This window comes from Mustelus asterias, chromosome 11, assembly GCF_964213995.1.
Source record: "Mustelus asterias chromosome 11, sMusAst1.hap1.1, whole genome shotgun sequence".
NCBI classification, from domain to species: domain Eukaryota; kingdom Metazoa; phylum Chordata; class Chondrichthyes; order Carcharhiniformes; family Triakidae; genus Mustelus; species Mustelus asterias.
Window position 1 is genome coordinate 100,823,120 of NC_135811.1, and position 22,263 is coordinate 100,845,382.

Below are 22,263 nucleotides of genomic sequence, written 5' to 3' on the forward strand. Positions count from 1 at the left end.
GGGCGCTGATTGACGGGATGAGGTGAGGGCGGCGGAGGAGAAGCTGAGGGGAGGGAGGAAGGAGGCAGCGGGCGGACACGGAAGAGGTACCAACTTGCCGGCTGGAGGGAAGATTGCGGAGAGAGCGAGGAGAGAAAAGGGAGAAGGTCGAAGGTCCCGGGTTGGAACTGTAACCGCGGCTTGGCCGGAATTGGAATAGGTTTGGAAGAAGATGTGACTGGAATTAGCCACCTGACTGACACCCACTGGGAGAGGAGTTTGCAGCCTTGACCCACTTGCAGGTGGCCAAGATCCCGACCATTCCCCTTTTTTTCCAGGGAGAAATTTCCAGGATTCCTGCTGATCCCCCCCCCCCCCCCCGCTGAGGAAGATCTGGAGCAGCAGCTGTGAATTTGGGAGATTTGGTGAAGAATATTTCATCAGGCTGGCGGACATCTCTGACTCTGGGCTTTCACATCTCCGTCTGTACGGTGGACAAGGTCAGAGAGCAGTGCCAACTGTGCCAGCCTTTGTTAAGTTCCAGCTGAGGAATTCTGAGACCTGGGAGAAGTGGCTCATTTTATCTACACCGGTCTCGGGTTTGATGTGGGATTGGGAATGCTGTGTCTGGAGGGAGGATGGAGTTGTTGTGCCGTTTATAATTGTGAGACCTTGTAATCATGAGCTTTACGCAGGATGATCTGTTAAGAGCCCAGGAAAGTGGGTCAAGGACTGGGATGTATGTTTGTGCCCACAGTCCCTCCGCCTGCGCGGTCGAGTTTACATCCCGGGCTGTGTTACAGTGGGATGAGGCTGGTTCATCCACCTCCTGCTCTACCTGTTTCCCCCCCACCTCCTCTGTCTGCTTTCTCTCTCCCTTGACCCCCCCTCTTCTCTTTCTTCCCCCTTTCCCCCAATATGTCAAGAACAACACTAGATGTAGTGTGTTTGCTGCCCCCTGGGTTACAGGTGGTGTATGAATTAAGAATTCCCTGGGAGCTCTGAAGCAAGGTGACCCCCCTCCCCCGTCTGCGTGGGTTTCCTCCGGGTGCTCAGGTTTCCTCCCAGAGTCTGAAAGACGTGCTGGTTAGGTGCATTGGCCATGCTAAATTCTCCCTCAGTGTACCCGAACAGGCGCTGGAGTGTGGCGACTTGGGGATTTTCGCAGTAACTTCATTGCAGTGTTAATGTAAGCCTACCTGTGACACTAATAAATACACTTTATGTCAAGATCAACATTAGGTGTAGTGTGTCCACTGTGCGCTCAGTTACAGGTGATGTATGGCTTAAGAATTCCCTTGGGGCTTGGAGGCAGAGTTACTGCCTTTGGGTAACATACACTTTACAGACTGGTTCCAGATTCTGTCCCTGTTTTGCGCTCTGTTGGCTGATCTGACTTGGGGCCATGGACAGTGGCGCTGCATTGTACTGGGGTGCCCTGGGAATGATCAAGTTCCCAACTCGTGATCACTTTCTTGCGAACCATACTGGGTATCAGATAAAGAATGGAATTTGTTCGGCTCTCGTGCGTTTTGATACTTGGTTAATTTATCAGGACTTGCACATGAGCTTGTGGAGTTAAAAAAGACACTTGTTATTTCCTATCACGACTGTTCCCAGTTTGTCTGCAGCTGTCCAGTCCGGATGCCAAGTTCAGCAGAAAATACACATCATGTGTACAACATGGAGTTACATGACTGCAGCCCTTCAGGATGCTGCTATGGCAGACTTTGATGGGGGAGGGTTCAGTGTTCTGGTGCTTGGGTTGAATCAAAGCTTTAAAAGTTTCAGGTGCAGCAGGTAATCAGAAAGGCTAATGGAATGCTGGCCCTTATTTCAAGGGTACAAAGTACTGGCGAGATCACATCTGGAGAATTGTGAGCAGTTTTGGTCCCCTTATTTAAGGAAGGATATTATCAGAGAAGGTTCACCTAGGATGATCCCCAGTATGGAGGAAAGGTTAAATAATGGGAGGTGATCTCATTGAAACATGTAGCATTCTTAAGGGTCAATGCTGAGAAGATGTTTCCCCTCATGGGGGAATCTAGGACCAGAGGGCATTGTCTCAGAATAAAGGGGCCAATTTAGGATTAAGAGGAGGAGAAGTTTCTTCTGAGGGTTCGGAGAAGCTTTGGTACTTTGGAACTCCTTGCCACATAGAGCTTGGGGGATGGGCAGAGTCATTGTGTATACTTAAGGCTGAGATAGATTTTTGACCAGTACGGGGAAAAGTAGATGTGAGGAATGTTGGATCAGCCATGATCCTATTGAATAGCAGAGCAGGCTTGAGGGGCCGAATGGCCTACTCCTTCCTGCTGCTCTTCCTTATGGTCTTAAGTCAGTTGATCATTGGTTTTGAAAGTTTTGAGGACGGATAAAATGGTCGCCAGAGTTCTGATGTCCCCTAACGTTTTTGAAATCAGGCCTGTCTGATGTGGTGGTGCTTTTGGCATTGTTGCCGAAGTGGATGCACTGTGTCACTGTTCTGTTGTGGCAGCAGTCAGGCTGTCTATTAGCCTGCTCCAAACAGGTTGGCAATATAGTTTTTGCATCGCCACTCTGTATGAACCTTCACAAGGCGGGGGCTGGGTGGTGGTTTCCAAGCTTGGGATGACATGCAATCGCTTTTTACATGTAAATAACTCTTCCTGCCCTACTGGTGCAGTGTATCCAATTATATCCTTGGTTCCAGCTCCTAATGGAACAGGGGCCTGTTTCAAAAGACAGAGGAACCATCAGTTGAGTTGAAATGTGATGGGCATACCGAGGATTTAAAAATATATATTTACCAGGACTGGGAGGACACCAGCAAGGATGCAGTTTTTTTTCCCCCTTCCTAGTTGTGTTGAGGTGGTGGTTGGTTCCCAACTTGAATCAGTTCAGTCCTTGTCATGTTAGCGCTCCCTGTCCAAAGATGTGCTGGTTAGGTGTACTGGCCATGCTAAATTGCCCTTAGTGTCCCGGGGTGTGTAGGTTAGCGGGATTAGTGGGGTGAATGTGTGGATAGGGGATAGGGCCTGGGTGGGATTGTTGTCGATGCAGACTCGATGGGCCAAGTGGCCTCCTTCTGCGCTGTAGCGTTTCTATGTTAGGCAAGGACTGAATGGGAACAGCGACTGTTATAGTTCCCCCGGGTGCTGCGACGACAGTGACAGTACTGCAAGGGGAGATGTTTCAAGCTGCAAGTAGTTATCAGTTAATCATGATTATGAATCTTCAGGTGTTGTATGTCTTGTGACAGTTACTTGTGTTTTTAGCATTTCCTCAAGGAAACCACCTGAGCCATTCTGCAACCAAGTTGTGAGGCCTGTGATGAAAGGGCATGCAAGCATGGTTAACCTCAATGGGAGTGGCTGTCTGCTCATAACTAATCCTCTTAAAACATAAACCATTAAGAGAAGAGTTTGTGTTTAAGATGAATCTTTCCTGACACAGGTTCACACAGACCTGAAATTATTAACTTTCATTTGAAAAGCATAGCAATATAACCGGGCCTTTTGACCTGAAAGATGATTTTATTAATGTCACATGTATTGGGATACAGTGAGAAGTATTGTTTCTTATGCACTATATAGACAAAAATATGCCATTCATAGAGTAGATAGAGGGGGAGGAAAGGAGAGGGTGCAGAATGTAGCGATGCAGTTACAGATAGGGTGAAGAGAAAGATCAGCTTAATGTGTGATAGGTCCATTCAAAAGTCTGATGGCAGCAGGGAAAAGGCTGTTCTTGAGTCGGTTGGTACGTGATCTCAAATTTGTGTATTTTTTTCTCGATGGAAGAAGGTGGAAGAGAGAATGTCCGGGATGCGTGGGGGACCTTGATTTATAGAACATATAGAAAGCCACAGCACAAACAGGCCCTTCGGCCCACAAGTTGCGCCGATCACATCCCCACCTCTAGGCCTATCTATAGCCCTCAATCCCATTAAATCCCATGTACTCATCCAGAAGTCTCTTAAAAGACCCCAACGAGTTTGCCTCCACCACCACCGACGTCAGCCGATTCCACTCACCCACCACCCTCTGAGTGAAAAACTTACCCCTGACATCTCCTCTGTACCTACCCCCCAGCACCTTAAACCTGTGTCCTCTCGTAGCAACCATTTCAGCCCTTGGAAATAGCCTCTGAGAGTCTACCCTATCCAGACCTCTCAACATCTTGTAAACCTCTATCAGGTCACCTCTCATCCTTCGTCTCTCCAGGGAGAAGAGACCAAGCTCCCTCAACCTATCCTCATAAGGCATGCCCCCCAATCCAGGCAACATCCTTGTAAATCTCCTCTGCACCCTTTCAATGGCTTCAACATCTTTCCTGTAATGAGGTGACCAGAACTGCGCGCAGTACTCCAAGTACATTTATGTTGGCTGTTTTTCCAAGGCAGCGGGAAGTGTAGACGGAGTCAATGGATGGAGGCTGTACTCTTCTGTTCATTTGGCAACCAGACTAGTACCAGGAATGGGCAGGTTGTCTTGTGAGGAAAGGTTGGAGAGGTTAGGTTTGTATGCACTAGAGTTTGAAAGAGTAAGAGGTGACTTAATCGAAACCTGCTCCTGAGGGCTATTGATAGGGCGGATGTGGAGAGGATGTTTCCTCTTGTCGGAGAATCTATAACTAGAGGGTCACTGTTTAGAAATAAGGGGTTGTTTATTTAAGACGGAGACCCTGTGAGTCTCTGGAACACTCTTCCTCGAAAGGCAGTGAAAGCAGAGTCTTTGAATGTTTTTCAGACAGAGCGAGATAGCTTCTTGATTAACAAGGAGGGAGTGAAAGGCTACCTGGGGTCGGCAGAAATGTGGGGTTGAGGTATTAATCAGGTCAAGCCATTACCTTATTGAATGGCAGATCAAGCTCGAGGGGCCGAATGGACTATTCTGGCTCCTAATTCATATGTGCATACGTAAAACATAAACTGTTAAGAGAGGAGTTTGTGTTTTAAGGTGAATCTTCCCTGACACAGATTCATGCAGACCCCAAATTATTAACTTTGATGTTTAGTTTAAAAAGCATAGCGGTGTGACGTGGCCTTTTGACCAGAAAGAACTGTTCTCGGCAGCACTTTTCTGTTAATTTGCTAAGCCATAAAGCACATCCAGGTGTAAATCCTCCAACCTGTTCAGTTTCAAACAAGAGAACTCATTAATCCATGAAGCTGATTCTTCAAATGATCTAATCGCATTCACTGATTGATCAAGGACTTTGAAAGAAAGATCAGTAAATGGGACAATCTCTGCATTTTCTCTCCTAATAACAGGTTCTGTCATAGCGTGCAGTTGAAGTTTGTGTTAAGTTTATTTATTAATGTCACGAGTAGGCTGACATTAACACCGCAATGAAGTTACTGTGGAAATCCCCCTAGTCGCCACACTCCAGCAGGCGCCTGTTAGGGTACACTGAGGGAGAATTTAGCACGGCCAATGCACCTGACCAGCACGTCTTTAGGACTATGGGAGGAAACTGGAGCATCCGGAGGAAACCCACACAGATACGGGGAGAACGTGCAAACTCCGCACAGACAGTGACCCAAGCCGGGAATCGAACGCAGGTCCCTGGCGCTGTGAGGCAGCAGTGCTAACCGCTGTGCCATCCACAGTTTAAGGATGAAATAGTAGCTAAAAAATATTTTTCGCCTACACACAGCGCCGGCTATGTGATAATCTCCCCCACCACCACTCCCTCAGATTTCCATTGCAGTTTTTAACATTCCTGGGTGGCACTGTACATGTTTTCTCCGTGAAGTGTTTTAAGGGCCTTGCTGAAGGCAATTATTGAATAGCATATTTACATAGCTTCCCAGGTAGATTCTATGTTCTGAATTTATATGGAGACGTAATGTATATTTCTTACCATGTGCTTATAGTACGGGTTGGTAGTGAACTAGATACTAAACTTTTACTGTTGAAAGCCGGGTTTGAATCTAATCCAGAAATCTGTCTCTTAAGAATTATTTAATGCCAGAATTTTTCTTTTGTGGTGCAGTATTTTGGAGTATTAAAAAGTGACTATTGACAAGAGATGGAACTTTGACTTGATGGTGTGAGAGAGCAGCCTTTTTATCATAAGCTCACTTCCGAAGCCTGCAAGGAGACAGATCCCAATTCCATTCTCCATCAGTAGTTAATGTGCTGACATTGGATGAGATGGTGGAAAGGGTCTTGCAATGCTGCTGGGGGCGGGGATGAACCAAATTGTACCCCTGCTGCTGGATTTTACTTGTTGACTCCTTGTTGTGGAATGTACGTGTGCGTGAATATGGAACGGTAATTATGAAGCCTGCATTGTTGAATAGGTTCTTGCATGAATAATGTAAATGATTTGTGGAGGGGGGGTGGGGTAGGGTAGGGGGGTAGATAATCCCAATAGGCTGTCAGCAATCAACACAGGCTGTCGCATCCGAGGTCAGGAACCATCCCTTTAATGTGGGAGGGTTATCACTGGGGAATGTGAATGATGTGGAGATGCCGGTGTTGGACTGGGGTAAACACAGTAAGAAGTTTAACAACACCAGGTTAAAGTCCAACAGGTTTATTTGGTAGCAAAAGCCACACAAGCTTTCGAGGCTCTGAGCCCCTTCTTCAGGTGAGTGGGAATTCTGTTCACAAACAGAACTTATAAAGACACAGACTCAATTTACATGAATAATGGTTGGAATGCGAATACTTACAACTAATCCAGTCTTTAAGAAACAAAACAATGGGAGTGGAGAGAGCATCAAGACAGGCTAAAAAGATGTGTATTGTCTCCAGACAAGACAGCCAGTGAAACTCTGCAGGTCCACGCAACTGTGGGAGTTACAAATAGTGTGACATAAACCCAATATCCCGGTTGAGGCCGTCCTTGTGTGTGCGGAACTTGGCTATCAGTTTCTGCTCAGCGACTCTGCGCTGTCGTGTGTCGCGAAGGCCGCCTTGGAGAACGCTTACCCGAATGTGAATGAGCCTTGGCAGCAGAATCTGGTCTTTCTTCACCTGGTGATAGTGACCATCCTGGAGAAAGATTGCAGGTGGGGGAGAGAAACGCAAGAGTTGTTTTTAGTAATGCTGAAACTATTTTCCAATGTGCCTCTGGATTGAAATGAGAGTGCAGATGTGAGGAATTTTGTTAGGAATCAAAGATCATCACTGCATGTCTCAGCTCCCTGGCAGGTGTGTGTGTGTGTAAACTGTATATCATTCCTTAATTGCCCATTGCATGCAATGTCTAATTGCCAATCGCTTCAGGATTTTACACAGGCAGTAAGTCACTCTCACTTACTGGATCGAAGGCCGCATTAAGCTGATGTGGCATTTAGAACTTTATTTACTCAGTGCTTTTGTAAACTGAGGTGTGTGTGTGTGGCCTGAACGAGACATTCTGGTACACAAGGACTGATTGAGGTGTGAGGCAGGTGGAGCTCTTTAATCAGGATGATGTTTTTTCCTGTGCTGGAAATATTGCTTTGACTTTTTCCGGAACCACCCACTCGGTCATTTGTGTGTTTTGTTTTGTTCCCTTGGGCTGTGGGGCTTGTGCTGAGGTCTGGCTTTGCTAAAGGCCATCCATTGTTACCCACACACCACCTTCATTCGCTGAACCATGAGCGAGAACTGGTTCCAGTGTCAAGCAGCCACAGCCAATTTTAAAATGAAACTTAAGGCTTCAATAAATTCAGGTCCTGGTTAAATGGGTGACAGTCTCTCATTTTAAGTAGGGCAGCACAGTGGCTAGCGCTGCTACCTCTCAGCGCCAGGGACCCGGGTTCGATTCCTGACTTGGGTCACTGTCTGTGTGGAGTCTTCGTGTTCTCCCCGTGTCTGCGTGGGTTTCCCCTGAATGCTCCGGTTTCTTCTCTGTCTGAAAGACGTGCTGGTTAGGGTGCATTGTCCATGCTGAATTCTCCCTCAGTGGACCCGAATAGGGCTGGAGTGTGTCGACTAGGGGATTTTCACAGTAACTTCATTGCAGTGTTAATGTAAGCCTTTTTGTGACACTAATAAATACACTTTAAACTTTGAGTCCGAAGTTTATGGGTTTAATTGCCTACCACAGAAATCTGAGCACATAATCTAAGCCAGCATTCTGTGTCAGGATTTGGGGGGGGAGGGGAGATGGGGGATTTGGGGGGGGGAGGGGAGATGGGGGAGAGGAGATGGGGGATTTGGGGGGGGGGGGGAAGAGAGGCGGGGGATTTGGGGAGGGTGGGGGAGAGAGGTGGGGGATTGGGGGCGGGGGTGATGCTGAACTGTTGGAGGAACTTTTTTTTTCACTTGAGTTTTTAAACCAAAGGGCCCGGTCAAAATCATGCTAACTGCTGCTACTGTAAAGAATATGTTGTGTTTGCTGCAGGTCCAGCTAAGTCTGTGAAGCATTGTCTCAGGAAGGGGTTAATTACTTATGAGAGCTTGTTGCTGGAAGGCTATTTCTTGCTTTAAGCGGTTGTGCTGCTTCACCGGGCTTGTTTTGCAAAATGGAAGCCCCCAAACAACCTAGTTCTGGATTGCAGGAGGCTCCTGAACTCATCACTTAATTTATTTGAACCAAATAAAAGGCTAATTTGTTTTAAAATGATTCTGATAGATAATCCCCCTTTGATTTATTATAAGATTGTCACATGTATTAGTGTACAGTGAAAAGTATTGTTTCTGGTGCACAAAGCATACCGTACATAGAGAAGGAAACAAGAGAATGCAGAATGTAGTGTTACAGTCATAGCTGGGGTGTAGAGAAAGATCAGCTTGATGCGAGGTAGGTCCATTCAAAAGTCTGTTGGCAGCAGGGAAGGAGCTGTTCTTGAGTCTTTGGTCCCATCACCAACAGAAATTCTTTGTGGCATTTTTGTTTCAGATCAGCTCTGTGCCTGTCTGAAGTTGAGCTGTGGGTCAGTGTCCTAGATAAGTCTATAATTATTTCCCAATAAAAGGCTTGTTCTTGTGGGTTGGTTAAACTCTAGAGATTTGTTGTGCAGCCTACATTCTGCAGCAGAGTTTACAGTAAATATCTACTCGCAAAAAAAAAAATCCGGAATGGGATTTGGGGCCCAATGAGGCAGTCTTGCCCATGTAATCCAGGTTGTCACCCCCCCCCCCCCCCGCCTACTGAAGGGGTGTTGGTGGTGCCGCCTTTCAGATGTGATGTTAAACCGAGGCACCACCTCCACTATCTGGTGGGTGTAAAACATCTCATAACATTAGCATCAGAGCATACCTGATGGACTGTCTGTGTGTGGAGTTTGCATGTTCTCCCTGTGTCTGCGTGGGTTTCCTCCGGGTGCTCCGGTTTTCACCCACACTCCAAGATGTGAGGGTTAGGTGGATTGGCCATGCTAAATTGCCCCTTAGTGTTGGGGACTAGCCAGGGTAAATGCATGGGGGTAGGGCCTGGGTGGGCTCGTGGTCAGTGCAGACCTGATGGGCCGAATGGCCTCCTTCTGCACTGTGGGATTCTATGATTATTTCAAAGAAGATAAGGAAGTTCTCCCTGGTGTTCAGGATTTACACTCTAACCAATACTGCAAATAGATTGTCTGACTGTTATCGTATCGATGTTGGTGTGGACAATATGACAGCCGTGTTTCCCATGTTACAACAGTGGCAATGCTTCGAAAGTAGTTCATTGGCTGTAAAATACTTTGGGTACGAGAAGTTTTGTGGCGCAGTGGGTTAGTGTTCCCATCTCTCAGTCCGGAACTCCGGGTTCAAGTCCCACTCCAGAACTTGATGGCCACAGAAGGTGCATTCATAACATGGCTATGTTTGTAAATCCTTTTGATTAAACCAATGTCAGGTGGCAACAGCAGGATGGTCTCCTGGTCGGCCATGCTTGATGTGGAATAACGGCCCTAAAGTTGTAGCCTCAGGTGACAGGCTAATGAATGATATGTGCCCAGGGTGGCACAGCGATTAGCACTGCTGCCTCACAGCGCTAGTGACCCGCATTCAATTCTGGCCTTGGGTGACTGACTGTGTGGAGTTTGCATGTTAGCGGCACGGTAGCAGTGGTTAGCACTGCTGCTTCACAGCTCCAGGGACCTGGGTTCGATTCCCGGCTTGGGTCACTGTCTGTGTGGAGTTTGCACGTTCTCCTCGTGTCTGCGTGGGTTTCCTCCGGGTGCTCCGGTTTCCTCCCACAGTCCAAAGATGTGCAGGTTAGGTTGATTGGCCTTGCTAAAAATTGCCCTTAGTGTCCTAAGATGCGTAGGTTAGAGGGATTAGTGGGTGGATATGGGGGTAGGGCCTGGGTGGGATTGTGGTCGGTGCAGACTCGATGGGCCGAATGGCCTCTTTCTGTGCTGTAGGGTTTCTATGATTTCTATGATCTCTCCGTGTCTGCGTGTGTTTCCTCCGGGTGTGTAGGTTTCCTCCCACACTCCAAAGATCTGTAGGTTAGGTGGATTGACCATGCTAAATACACAGGGTTACGGGGGTAGGTGGAGGGGAGGGCCTGGGCAAGATGCTCATTCAGAAAGCCGGTGCAGACGTGATGGGCTGAATGGCCTCCTTCTGCACTGCCCGGATTTTGTGATCCTGTTCCAGGAAAAAGCAGGCTATGGAAACAGACTTAAACACATGCTTTATCTGCCTCCTGGATCACTTGACACATGAAAGCCTAAGCCCTTTGGGACGCGTGAGGTAATGAAAGGCACTATATAAATGCAAGCCTTCCCACCCACACACTCTGTGTCTCTCTCGCTCCCTCAGTCTCTTTGCGCAGATGATCATGCCAGTGTCAGAGAAGCAGCCACACTTTGTGTGCAGCTAAGATCAGTTTTTTGGCACCTGTTTTCCCCAACGTTCCATGCCCTCATACCAAAGGACACACCAGGTTTAAGACTTGATAAATCGGGTTCTACTGGATTCCTGTGAGTGATCTGTACTTCATTTGTATCCTTCCATGAAGATGAGGGTTTGGCAGTGATTTTGGGTGGGTGGGGCGGGGGTGGTAGCTATGAGTAGAACTGAACAACCTTTGTCCCTTGCTTGTTAATTGATTTTTTTGTACACTTGTACACAGCGGAGAACATCTGTTGCAGTAATTCCCTCAAAGCCCAGTTCTGCTGAACCTGTAACATCCCTTGCACCATCTGCCGTCAGAAATTGGGACAGAGAGGGAGTGAACTACTTGCTGCAGCATGTAACTGGCAGTGATCTGAATGCAGATCTAATCTTGCACTGGGAGCTCCCTGTAGCGACAGGAGCTCAGTGCAACAACATGCATTTACATAGAGCACTCAGTGTCGTAAAATGTCCTGAGGTGTTTCATGGGCGTGTAATAGGAAATAGATGCTGGCTAGCCAGCGACACCCGTGTCCCATGAATGAATAAAAAATATCGAATAAAATTTGAAATCCAGTCAAATAAGGAAGGGCGTACGGTCAAAAATTTGTTAGGGGTACATATGAAGTAGATTTTAAGGATTGTCTTAAAAGAGGAGGGAAAGGCTTAGGGAGGGAACTTCAGCGCTTAAGACCTAGGCAACTGAAGGCATGACCATCAGTGGGAGAGGATGAAAATTGAGGATATGCAAGAGGCTGACATTGGAGCAGTGCAGAGATCTTGGAACATTTTAAGGCTGGAGGAAGAAATTTTTCAGCTTAAACTGTCCTATAGCAGACAGGGTATCATCTACGGTGGTGGGATTTGATGTGGAGATGCCGGCGTTGGACTGGGGTAAACACAGTAAGAGTTTTAACAACACCGGGTTAAAGTCCAACAGGCTGTTGGACTTTAACCTGATGTTATTAAAACTCTTACGGTGGGATTTGAGCCAGTTCAGTGACTTGTACCACAAGGCTGCAGGAGGAACAGTAAGCCAGTCACTGAGCTGACTAAGGGCCAAAGTCATGGAGGAACTTGTAAACAAAAGAAGAGAATTTTGAAATCAAGTCATTGCCAGATGGGAAGCTAAACTAGGTCAGTGAGCACAGATGTATGAATGGAACTTGTCTTCACTTGCACCATGTTAGATTGCGCTAGGACTGTTACTAACATGTCCCTCCTGGGATGGCATGGTGACACAGTGGTTAGCATTGCTGCCTCACGGGGACCTGGGTTCGATTCCCGGCTTGGGCCACTGTCTGTGTGGAGTTTTCACGTTCTCCCCGTGTCTGCGTGGGTTTCTTCTGGGTGCTCCGGTTTCCTCCCACAGTCCAAAGATATGTTGGTTAGGTGCATTGGCCGTGCTAAATTCTCCCTCGGTGTACCCGAACAGGCGCTGGAGTGTGGCAACTAGGGGATTTTCACAGTAACTTCATTGCAGTGTTAATGTAAGACTACTTGTGACTAATAAATAAACATTTAACTTTTTTCTCTCTCCCACCCATCTCCCCCCTCCCCCACTTCTTCTTCTGTCACAGCTTACCCTCTGATTTCAGTTTCTCTGCCGTTTGGCCAATCGCACCTTCTATTTTCTCTATGGGCTGCCATTAGCAGCCTTTCCCCCTGGTTTTTGTGGCTATGACTCATCTTTCATTCCCTCACCCTGCAGCATAAATATCTCCCACTTTCTGTGGCTTTTAGCTTTGACAAAGGGTCACCTGGACTCGAAACGTCAGCTCTTTTCTCTCCTTACAGATGCTACCAGACCTGCTGAGCTTTTCTCGCATTTTTTCTTTTGGTTCCAGATTCCAGCATCCGCAGTAATTTGCTTTTAATTAACATGTTGACCTAGTTCTCTCTCTCTCTCTCTCCCTCCTCCCACCACCATCACCAGTTCACCCTTTGAAGATTAGAGTAACACTTAAATCCCAGTCAAAAGAATGACCGGATTATGAAACTGTTTCCACTTGCAGGAGGGTGTGTAACTAGAGAACACAGGTTTAAGGTCATTGCCAAAAGAACAAGAGTGGCAGTGAGGAGAGACTTATTATGATCTGGAATGCACTACCTGAAAGAAGGTTGAGGTAGGTTCAGTAGTAATTACCAAAAGACAAGAGGATAAATGCTTTTAGTTTTGCAGGGCTTTGGGGAAAGCACTGTGGGTGCAACCGCACCAGATGAACTGAAACGCTTCAAGAAGTCAGCTCACCACTGATGTCTCGAGCAGTTAGCGATGACCTTGTCAATGACTCCCACACCCTTCAAAGAATAAAAAGTGAAATGGGTTGCGATTAGTTGGAAAGAACTTTCCAAAAGTTGGCACAGGCACAATGGGCCGAATGGCCTCCTTCTATGCCGAATGATTCTGTGATTTTGATAATTTCCTTGCCTGATTAAAGATGGGATTGAGTTTGGCTGCAGCGAAGTTAGTTTCTCGTGTGGGATGCAACTTCCAGAGCAATCCTGAGGCACTTTTGTTTTTAAAAAGTGAGAGAAACCGGTGCCAAGCCAAGTATTGGACAGGTGGCACGGTGGCACACTGGTTAGCATTGCTGCCTCACAGCTCCAGGGACCTGGGTTCGATTCCTGGCTTGGGTCACTGTCTGTGTGGAATTTGCACATTCTCCCCGTGTCTACGTGGGTTTCCTCCGGGTGCTCCAGTTTCCTCCCACAGTCCAAAGATGTGCGGGTTAGGTGCATTGGCCATGCTAAATTGCCCCTTCGTGTCCAAAGATGTGTAGGTTAGGTGCATTGGCCGTGCAGAATTGCCCCTTAGTGTCCTGGGATGTGTAGGTTAGAGGGATTAGCGGGGTAAATATGTAGGGTTCTGGAGATGGGGGCTGGGTAGGATTGTTGTTGCAGACTTGATGGGCCAAGTGGCTTCCTTCTGCACTTTAGGGATCCTATGAATTGGAAGGAGACTTTAAAGAGACCTCAGTCAAGAAGGGGTTTCTATGGAAGATCTTGAGGAGGGGATGAGGTTTCTGGAGATTTACCCAGAGAGTGGGGCTCGAGGAGTCTCAGACGGTGGGATTGCAATTCACCAGAGGCTGCGGCTAGATGGGCTGGGACGGCAGGGCCCAGCGCTGGAGGAACTTGCAGGAAGTAGAGGCAGGGCCTTGAAGAGATTGAAAGTATTGGGATGAAAATTTTCAATTGGTGATATTTGAAATATGCTGAATCATTTAAAATTCAGAAGTGTGAGGAAACGGAGAATGTAACCTTAGTCGTTGTGCTCATGCTTTTGCAGGGTAAGCAAGAGCTGATTAAGCGCTTGCTTTATCTGAGCTACGTGACTGGCGGGGGAATTATAATTCACTTGCACTTGACTTGCGTACTGTCTGTTAGCCACTGATCTGTGCAAGGTGTTGGATAGGGTGATATATCTGTGATGGAGTTGCTCTTCTGTTGCAGTTCTGCTTGTCAACCTTCCCATTGTGTAGCAGTCCTACACCGCCATTTACTCCGCCTGCTTAATTTGCCTAAGTCCACTATCTCTTACAACATGGTGGTTTATTTTATTTAGCGCAGACTGGGATGGAACCAAGGAAATTGAAGTTTAAAATTAAGCCTTCAATAACATTTTTTGTATTTCAATTCTTTGCCTCCTGACTCGAACAAAACCTGCGTTCCTGGTTGATCTTTTTTTTTTGTAATGGGATGTTTGAAATTCCAGAACTGATGATTGCATTCCAAGACTAATGTTTCTTATCAGAGACTTTGTTTACTAAGCTGGTAGTGGTTTGATGCCTTGTTCAAGCACTCTCTTCCACCTCCTTCTTTGCTCTCCCTCTCTTCTCCTTATAAGGTTAAAAGTTTATTTATTTGTGTCACAGGTAGGCTTACATTAACACTGCAATGAAGTTACTGTGAAAATCCTCTAGTTGCCACGCTCCGGCGCCTGTTCGGGTACACTGAGGGAGAATTTAGCACAGCCAATGCACCTAACCTGCACGTCTTTTGGACTGTGGGAGGAAATCGGAGCACCTGGAGGAAACCCACACAGACACGGGGAGAACGTACAGGCTCCTGCGCAGACAGTGACCCAAGCCGGGAATCGAACCCGGGTCCCTGGCGCTGTGAGGCAGCAGTGCTAACCACTGTGCCACAGTGCCGCCCACCTCTCTTTTTTACTTCCCTCCCCCTGCAAATCCCAGGATACAGGCGTAACTTAGACAAATACTGAATCAGCTCAAGTGTCCATCTGAGAGTTAGCTAATGCGCAGGCTCGTGATGCCGCGCTGTATCAAGGGGAGGAGATATCAGCCAGGTAAAGTTTAACTCGGCATCAATCCCACCTAAAAAGGCACGGCGGTAAATTGGAGCGCAGATGGAAACATATCATTGGCATCAATGGTTAATCTCGAGCTTCTATCGTATTACCTTGGGATTCAGAGCATTGTTGTAGCTCTGCTGTCCGTGCTGCAGACAGCCTCCCCACTGTAACGTTTAAGTAAGCAGTCGAAGAGACCGGCCCCTGGCTGTTTTTTCAAGTTTCTGGTCGGTGTCTGCTGCTCACCTTGGTTGTTGCTCCAGCTTTATCTTCAAGGGTAAGTCGTTGCAGATTGAATGAGTTCCCATGTCTTCCTTCTTTGTATTTTACAAAACAAGAAGTGCCTGATGAGAATAATCTATTTTGATTTGAGTTATTATTGTCACATATATTAGTACACAGTGAAAAGTATTGTTTCTTGTGCGCTATACAGACAAGGCATAGTGTCCATAGAGAAGGAAAGGAGAGGGTGCAGAATGTAGTGTTACAGTCATAGCTAGGGTGTAGAGAAAGATCAACTTAATCGACTTATAGAATTGCAGAATCCATACAGTGCAGAAGGGGGCCATTTGGCCCACTGAGTCTGCACAGACTCTCCGACACAGCATCTTACCCAGGCCTGCCACCCCATCCCATCCCCGTAACCCCACACATTTAGCATGACTAATTCATCTAACCTACACACTTTGGACTGTGGGAGGAAACTGGAGCACCTGAAGGAAACCCACGCAGACATGGGGAGAATGTGCAAATTCCACATCGACAGTCACCCAAGGCCGGAATCGAACCCGGGTCCCTGGCAGCAGTGCTAACTACTGTGTCACCTTGCTGCCCTTGGCTTTATTCCTCCATCACATACTAACAATGACTATTAACATGCATGCACTCCCCCCACCGCACCCCAACCCCCCAAATTTTCAGCTCTGATGCATTTAAGAATGCATTAATAGTCAGCCTCAATTGTCTGTCCCACAAATGCATGTTTTATATTCTAACTGGATGCAAGGGATTGAGCAGAGCAGTCTGGGCTGTGTTGTGAAGATGCTCAGGAGTTTAAGGTGCCCATACTGGGCAGAACCCCAACATGGTGCGCGATGAAGAGAAAAAGTTGTCATCCAACAATACGAATGAAATATGAGGCTGGTTTCATGTAGTCAGAACATTTGGCACGGTGGCACATTGGTAAGCACTGTTGCCTCACAGCGCCAGGAACCCAGGTTCAATTCTGGGTGACTGTCCATATGGAGTCTGCACGTTCTCCCCATGTTGCGTGTGGGTTTCCTCCCACACTCAAAGGTGTGCGGGTTAGGTGGATTGGCCATGCTAAATGGCCGGGGGATCAGCACGGTAAATACGTGGGGTTATGGGGATAGGACCTGGGGTGCGATTGTTGTTGGTGTAGGCTCGATGGGCCGAACGGCCGCCTCCTGCACTATAGGGATTCTACGATTGAACATTTGCTAACTTGCCACATAACTGTCCTGCAGTGAGGGAATTCGGTGATGTTGGAAAACTTGTGAAAGAATGGCAAAAGAAGGAATCTGCCCTAAAGAAAAAGCTCAAGACCAAATGAGAGAGAAGAACAGGGACCAGGCACTGGCCTGATCTTGAGAAGCATGTATCAGAATGGACCCTTGATAATTGTCAGCATGTTTACATCATCATCAGCAATGCATTGCGTACATCTGCATTTACGTGGGCCAAGTCAAAGATATTGGAGCAACAGCTGGATGGTGTGACCTCTTTATGGGACAAAGTGTCTAATGTTGCAGCAGAAGACCAAGATCGCTCAGAGACTAAAGATCTCATTGTCAGAATTACCAGTTTCCAGAGATGATTCTTCAGACAGCAGCAGAAACAGAACTACACACCATATCACACAAGCAACATGAATTTCAGTATGCTCAGCAACTGTACTGTGAAGTGGAAAGGTTTGAAAAAAGGGTATAGTGAAACCTCTGGACACAAGAAGATGCGATTCCCGGCGGTACTATCCTGCATGGCCGATGGAACAAAGTTAGAGTCCGTGGGTGGTTTTTGGCATAATTATACATTTGAAAATTAAGTTCCCCGTACAGGATTTTGTGCATGTCGCATGTCAGCAATTGGAGGGATTTTGGTGGAGTGAAGTTCTGGATTGTTAATGTGTGAAAAAATCCCAGTGGTAAAGAATGCAGCTTATTAATGTGGGACATGTTCAGATCCCCTACAGCCGAAGAGACCAAGGGGCACTGACAAAGAAATAAAACCCACATTGCGTTTATCTCACTGGACCTAACATCTGTAGTTCAACCTTTTTTGGACCTGTGCCTCAACAAGCCATTCAAGGATCATGTTCACACCGAGAGACAGAGGTGGGTGGTTGGGAGAGGGGGAAAAAAAACCTTTGCAAAGTGTGGAGGGATGCATGCTACCCCGTTTTGATGCTTCTGTGGTTTCATCGTCCAATAGTGAGATGCTATTAAAGCACAAAGTATCAGCAGATTGTTCAAAAACGCGGAATTTCCAATTCAATGGATGGAGGGGAAGATGGATCGTTTTGGAGGGACGATTCTGAAAACTGAAGTGCCATATTGATCCAGAGTGAGACCCACACGATAATGCCACTGCCAAATTGACTCCACGAATTAGTTAAGCTTTGTGTCAGATACCAAAACTGATGAATTGGAGGGTTTTTAAAAATGCTTTCATTGTGGTTCGAAGTATCATTGGACAAATAATTTATTTAAGAAACGTGCCATATTAATGTAATGTGAATTGTTGGCATTGTTGTCTTTTTCACATTTCAAAATAGCCACCACACACTGATGGTTCATATTTCATACTTGGTGTAGAGGCTATTGGAATGATTTTTTGAGGCTTCACATGTTGGTTTGTTTGCAGCCATTGACAGTAATAAAGCACAAGCTACCAAATTGCTGTAAAGGCCCATCTGGTTCAGTAATATCCTCTTTATAGGGAAGGAAATCTGCCAGCATTACCTGCTCTGACCTACATGGGACGCTTCACCCACACCAATGTGGTTGACTCTGAAAAGCCCTCTGAAATGACCTGACAAGCCACTCACTTGCAGATGGGTTACTACCAGCTGCTCGAGGGCAGTTAGGATTTAGCAATAAATGTTGACCTTACCAACGAAGCTCGCATTCCAAGGAGCAGGAGAGATCTAAACAATCCCTTTCCCTGTCTGCCAGAACCGAATCCACCAATTTCAGCATCCCAGATGTATTTTTGTTAGGCAAGGGTTATGGAACTAAGGTTGGTGGATGGAGTTGATCGACCATGATCTAACTGAATGGCTAAGCGGCTTCGAGGGGCTGAATAACTTCATCCCTGACATTTTGTTCCATACTAAGCCCCGCTCGCAATCACTCCAGTTCTTGTCTGGCTCTCCATTCTCCATTTTGTTTGATTTCTAATAGCTCTGTGATTTTGCATCCTTGCCTGGTCAGTCACTTAGTTCACAAACTCTGGTGTCTGCGCTAGCTCCTCCACCCCATCCAAGACAGAGTAGTATTTACCTCCTGCAGCACTGCTCTCTGGAGCCCTCTTCCTGAACCTCCCTCTCCCATTAGCTCAACAAGCTCTCACATTAAGCTTGGTGTGTGATCAATTCCTTTTATGAAGCACCTTGAGTTGTTGTGCTATGTTAAGGAGGCCGTGTTAGTTGTTTTGCTGAGCTTTCACTAAATCTAGTATCCAGTGGATCTTGCAAAAGTCTCACGTCACGGACCAACCGACTCAAGAACAGCTTCTTCCCTCCTGCCATCAGACTTTTGAATGGTCCTATCGCACATTAAGCTGATCTTTCTCTTCACCCTATCGGTAACTGCAACACTATATTCTGCACCCTATCCTTTCCTTCTCCCCTACATACTCTTTGAATGGTATGTTTTGTCTGTAAAGTGCGCAAGAAACAATACTTTTCACTGTGTCTCCAATACACGTGACAATAAATCAATTCAATCACTTTGTTCTGTATGTACATCCTTGAATTTAAAAGTCAATCCTTGACTTGCCCCTAATGGCTCAGCACTGAAAGACATGATATGTTGTAGTGCAAAGCTATACAGACCAGAAGGCTTCTTATTCGATCCCTGGCCTGTTAGCTGATCATTTCTTGGGAGATCAGTTGGCTTCTACAATTGGCCTCCATGAATCATGAGAAATAATATTTTATTGGCAAAATGATCAACATTACCTCTATACAAAGATAGAAAAACCAACTACACTTAACATTCCACATATCATACTAACCATTCATCAACAAAGAAATGTCACAATTCCATGAGGCGGCACAGTGGTTAGCACAGTTGTCTCACAAGTGCCAGGGACCTGGGTTCAATTCCCGGCTTGGGTCACTGTCTGTGCGGAGTCTGCATGTTCTTCCTGTGTCTGCATGGGTTTCCTCCAGGTGCTCCAGTTTCCTCCCACAGTCCAAAAGATGCGCAGGTTAGGTGCATTGGCCATGCTAAATTCTCCCTCATTAAACAGGTGCTGGAGTGTAGCGACAAGGGGATTTTCACAATAACTGCATTGCGGTGTTAATGTAAGCCTGCTTGTGACAATATTTAAACTTAAAAACCATTCACTTTTGTACAAATCCTTGCATTTTGTATTTGGGAAGCAGCATCAAGTATCTCTTTGCTACAGTAGGTTGGTACCAATACAAAGCTATATCAGTTAATTTTAATATATAAAAAAGCACACTGGGTGGAATTTTCCTGCCCGCCACAGGAATCGTAGCAGGCGGGTCACGGACCATGCAAAGGTCCGTTGACCTCGGGTGGGATTTTCCAGCCTTGGGGTGAGCACGGCTGGAAAATCCCACCCACTGTATCACCCTTCACAATTTCTTCAACAAAAATGGAGGACAAGCCTGAGAATGTTTTGTCCTGTTCAGAACTTTGTCATAGAAATGATCTGTCATCGATGCTTTACTTTCTGGTTGTTTTGTGTGTCAGTGCCATTCTCTGTTTGAGTTTCTGGTGTGCAGATCTTTTTATATGGGTAAATGCTTCCTGTCCCTGATCACTACTGCAGAATGTACTTGTACGAAGGTCGAATGCAGGCAAGATGAGTTCAGCTGTGATGGCCTTATGCCACCCTGGTTGATACAAGTCAGCTGGCCTTTCCTGCCTGACATTGTCACGAGCTCATATGAAGTATGTGCGACATGCTGTTGGAGGGGTGATGCTGTCTGAGGAAATGTATACGAGCAAGAGCTGCCATATTCAGGGATGCAGAGGGAGCGTTGTGTAAGGGGAACCCAGTATAACAATCAGTGGCAGAGCCAGGGTTATGTGAAGCCTGTAACATGCCTGCTTTAGTTAAATAGACAGTAAGTGCCCTACTTACAAGAGGGATATTCCAGTGAACCAAGCAAACTGCTTGGGATGAAGGAGCAAAGGGTCTTGGGCTTTCCGCAGCTGCTGTCTCAGTTAAAATGAGAAGTGATGGAGAATGTGCATCAAACCTATTTATAAACCCCACAGTAAGATTGGGTTCCTAATGTCTTTCAGTGGGCAGTCATGATCGCTCTTCAATGATTCATTAATTCATTCTAATGAAGGCTGTAATATTGCACCAGTGTTAAGGCTCACTTGGTTCCGGTCAGGTATCAGTTTGAGACTTGTAGCATCCGACAGCAGAACTCTCCATTTCTTCAAAATTATGTTTGAGCATATAAGCTCAGAAACACTTTTGTTTACATTCTATACAAGCCTCCTCCCACGTACCTCATTCTGTCCCATCAACATTACATGCAAACATACGAAATAGGCCAATTGGCCACTCAAGCCTACTCCGCCATCCAGTGGCTGATCTGTTTGCATTGAGTTCCACATTCCCATCTACCCTGATAACCCTTCATTCCCTTGCCCAACAAGAATCTATCTACCTCTGCCTTAAAAGTATTCAGAGATCCCACTTCCACCACCTTCAGAGGCAGTGTTCCAAAGTCGCACAGCGACAGTGTTCCTGTCACACAGGAAATATTTCTCCTCATCTTCTCTATAAAAGCGACCGTTAATTTTGAAGCAATGTCCCCTACAAATTTGACCATGGAAGATGGAGAATTCAAATTTAATTAAATAAATCTGGAAAATAATGTTACTGTCGGCAAGCAATTGTTGTGAAAATCCAACTGGTTCACTGTCTTTTAGGGAAGGAAATCCGCCATCCTTAGCCAGTCTGGCCTATATGTGACTCCAAGACCATAGCAATGTTGTTGATCTTTAACTGCCTAGGAAGTCACTCATTGAAAGGTCACTCCAGATGGACAATAAATGCTGGCTTTGGGCCAGGGATTCCCACGTTCTGTGAATGAATTATACAAAGAACTCTTTACATAGCCTAAACCACCATACCTTGTAAGAATGAGTTGTCTAAGCCATTGGTTATAGTTACAACAGCTTTGGTAGATAGAATTTGAACACCAGGGGGAGATAATGGTGTTGTGGCAATGTCCCTGGACTTGTGATTCACAGGCTCGGGTTAATGCTCTGGTACATGGGTTCAATTTAATAAATCTGCAATTGAAGTAAATCTGCAAGTGAAACCTATTCTCAGTAATGGTGAGCATGAAATTAGCATTAATTGTCATCAAAACCTGTCTGGTTCGCTAATGTCTTTTAGGGATGGAAATCTATCATCCTTAACTGGTCTGACCAACATGTGAATCCAGATCCCCAATAATGTGATTGATTCTAAACTGCCCTCTGAAATAAGAACATAAGAACCAGGAGAAGGAATAGGCCATTTGGCCCCTTGAGCCTGCTCTGCCATTCAATAAGATCATGGCTGATCTTTTTGTGGACTCAGTTCCACTTACCCGCCCGCTCACCAGAACCCTTAATTCCTTTACTGTTCGAAATTTATCTATCCTTGCCTTAAAAACATTCAATGAGGTAGCCTCAACTGCTTCACTGGGCAGGGAATTCCACAGATTCACAACCCTTTGGGTGAAGACACTCCTCCTCAATTCAGTCCTAAATCTGCTCCCCCTTATTTTGAGGCTATGCCCCCTAGTTCTGGTTTCACCCCCAGTGGAAACAACCTCCCTGCTTCTATATTATCTATTTCCTTCATAATTGTATATGTTTCTATAAGATTCCCCCCTCATTCTTCTAAATTCCAGTGAGCATAGTCCCAGTCTACTCAGTCTCTCCTCGTAAGCCAATCCTTTCAACTCCAAAATCAACCTAGTGAATCTCCTCT

General features: G+C 46.2%; 1 protein-coding gene across 5 annotated transcripts in view; it reads left to right on the forward strand.

Annotated features, from left to right (window-relative positions):
* The window catches only part of osbpl7 (oxysterol binding protein-like 7), a 99,964-nt gene continuing 77,701 nt past the window's right edge, over positions 1-22,263 (forward strand). Inside the window, exon 1 of one of the 5 annotated variants that reach the window (XM_078224117.1) lies at positions 1-479. The gene's annotated coding sequence lies outside the window, so the exon portion shown is untranslated. Of the gene's footprint in view, positions 480-550; positions 579-12,818; positions 12,857-22,263 lie in introns of those variants that run through there. The other 4 variants (XM_078224121.1, XM_078224119.1, XM_078224120.1 and 1 more) reach the window with 4 other exon arrangements.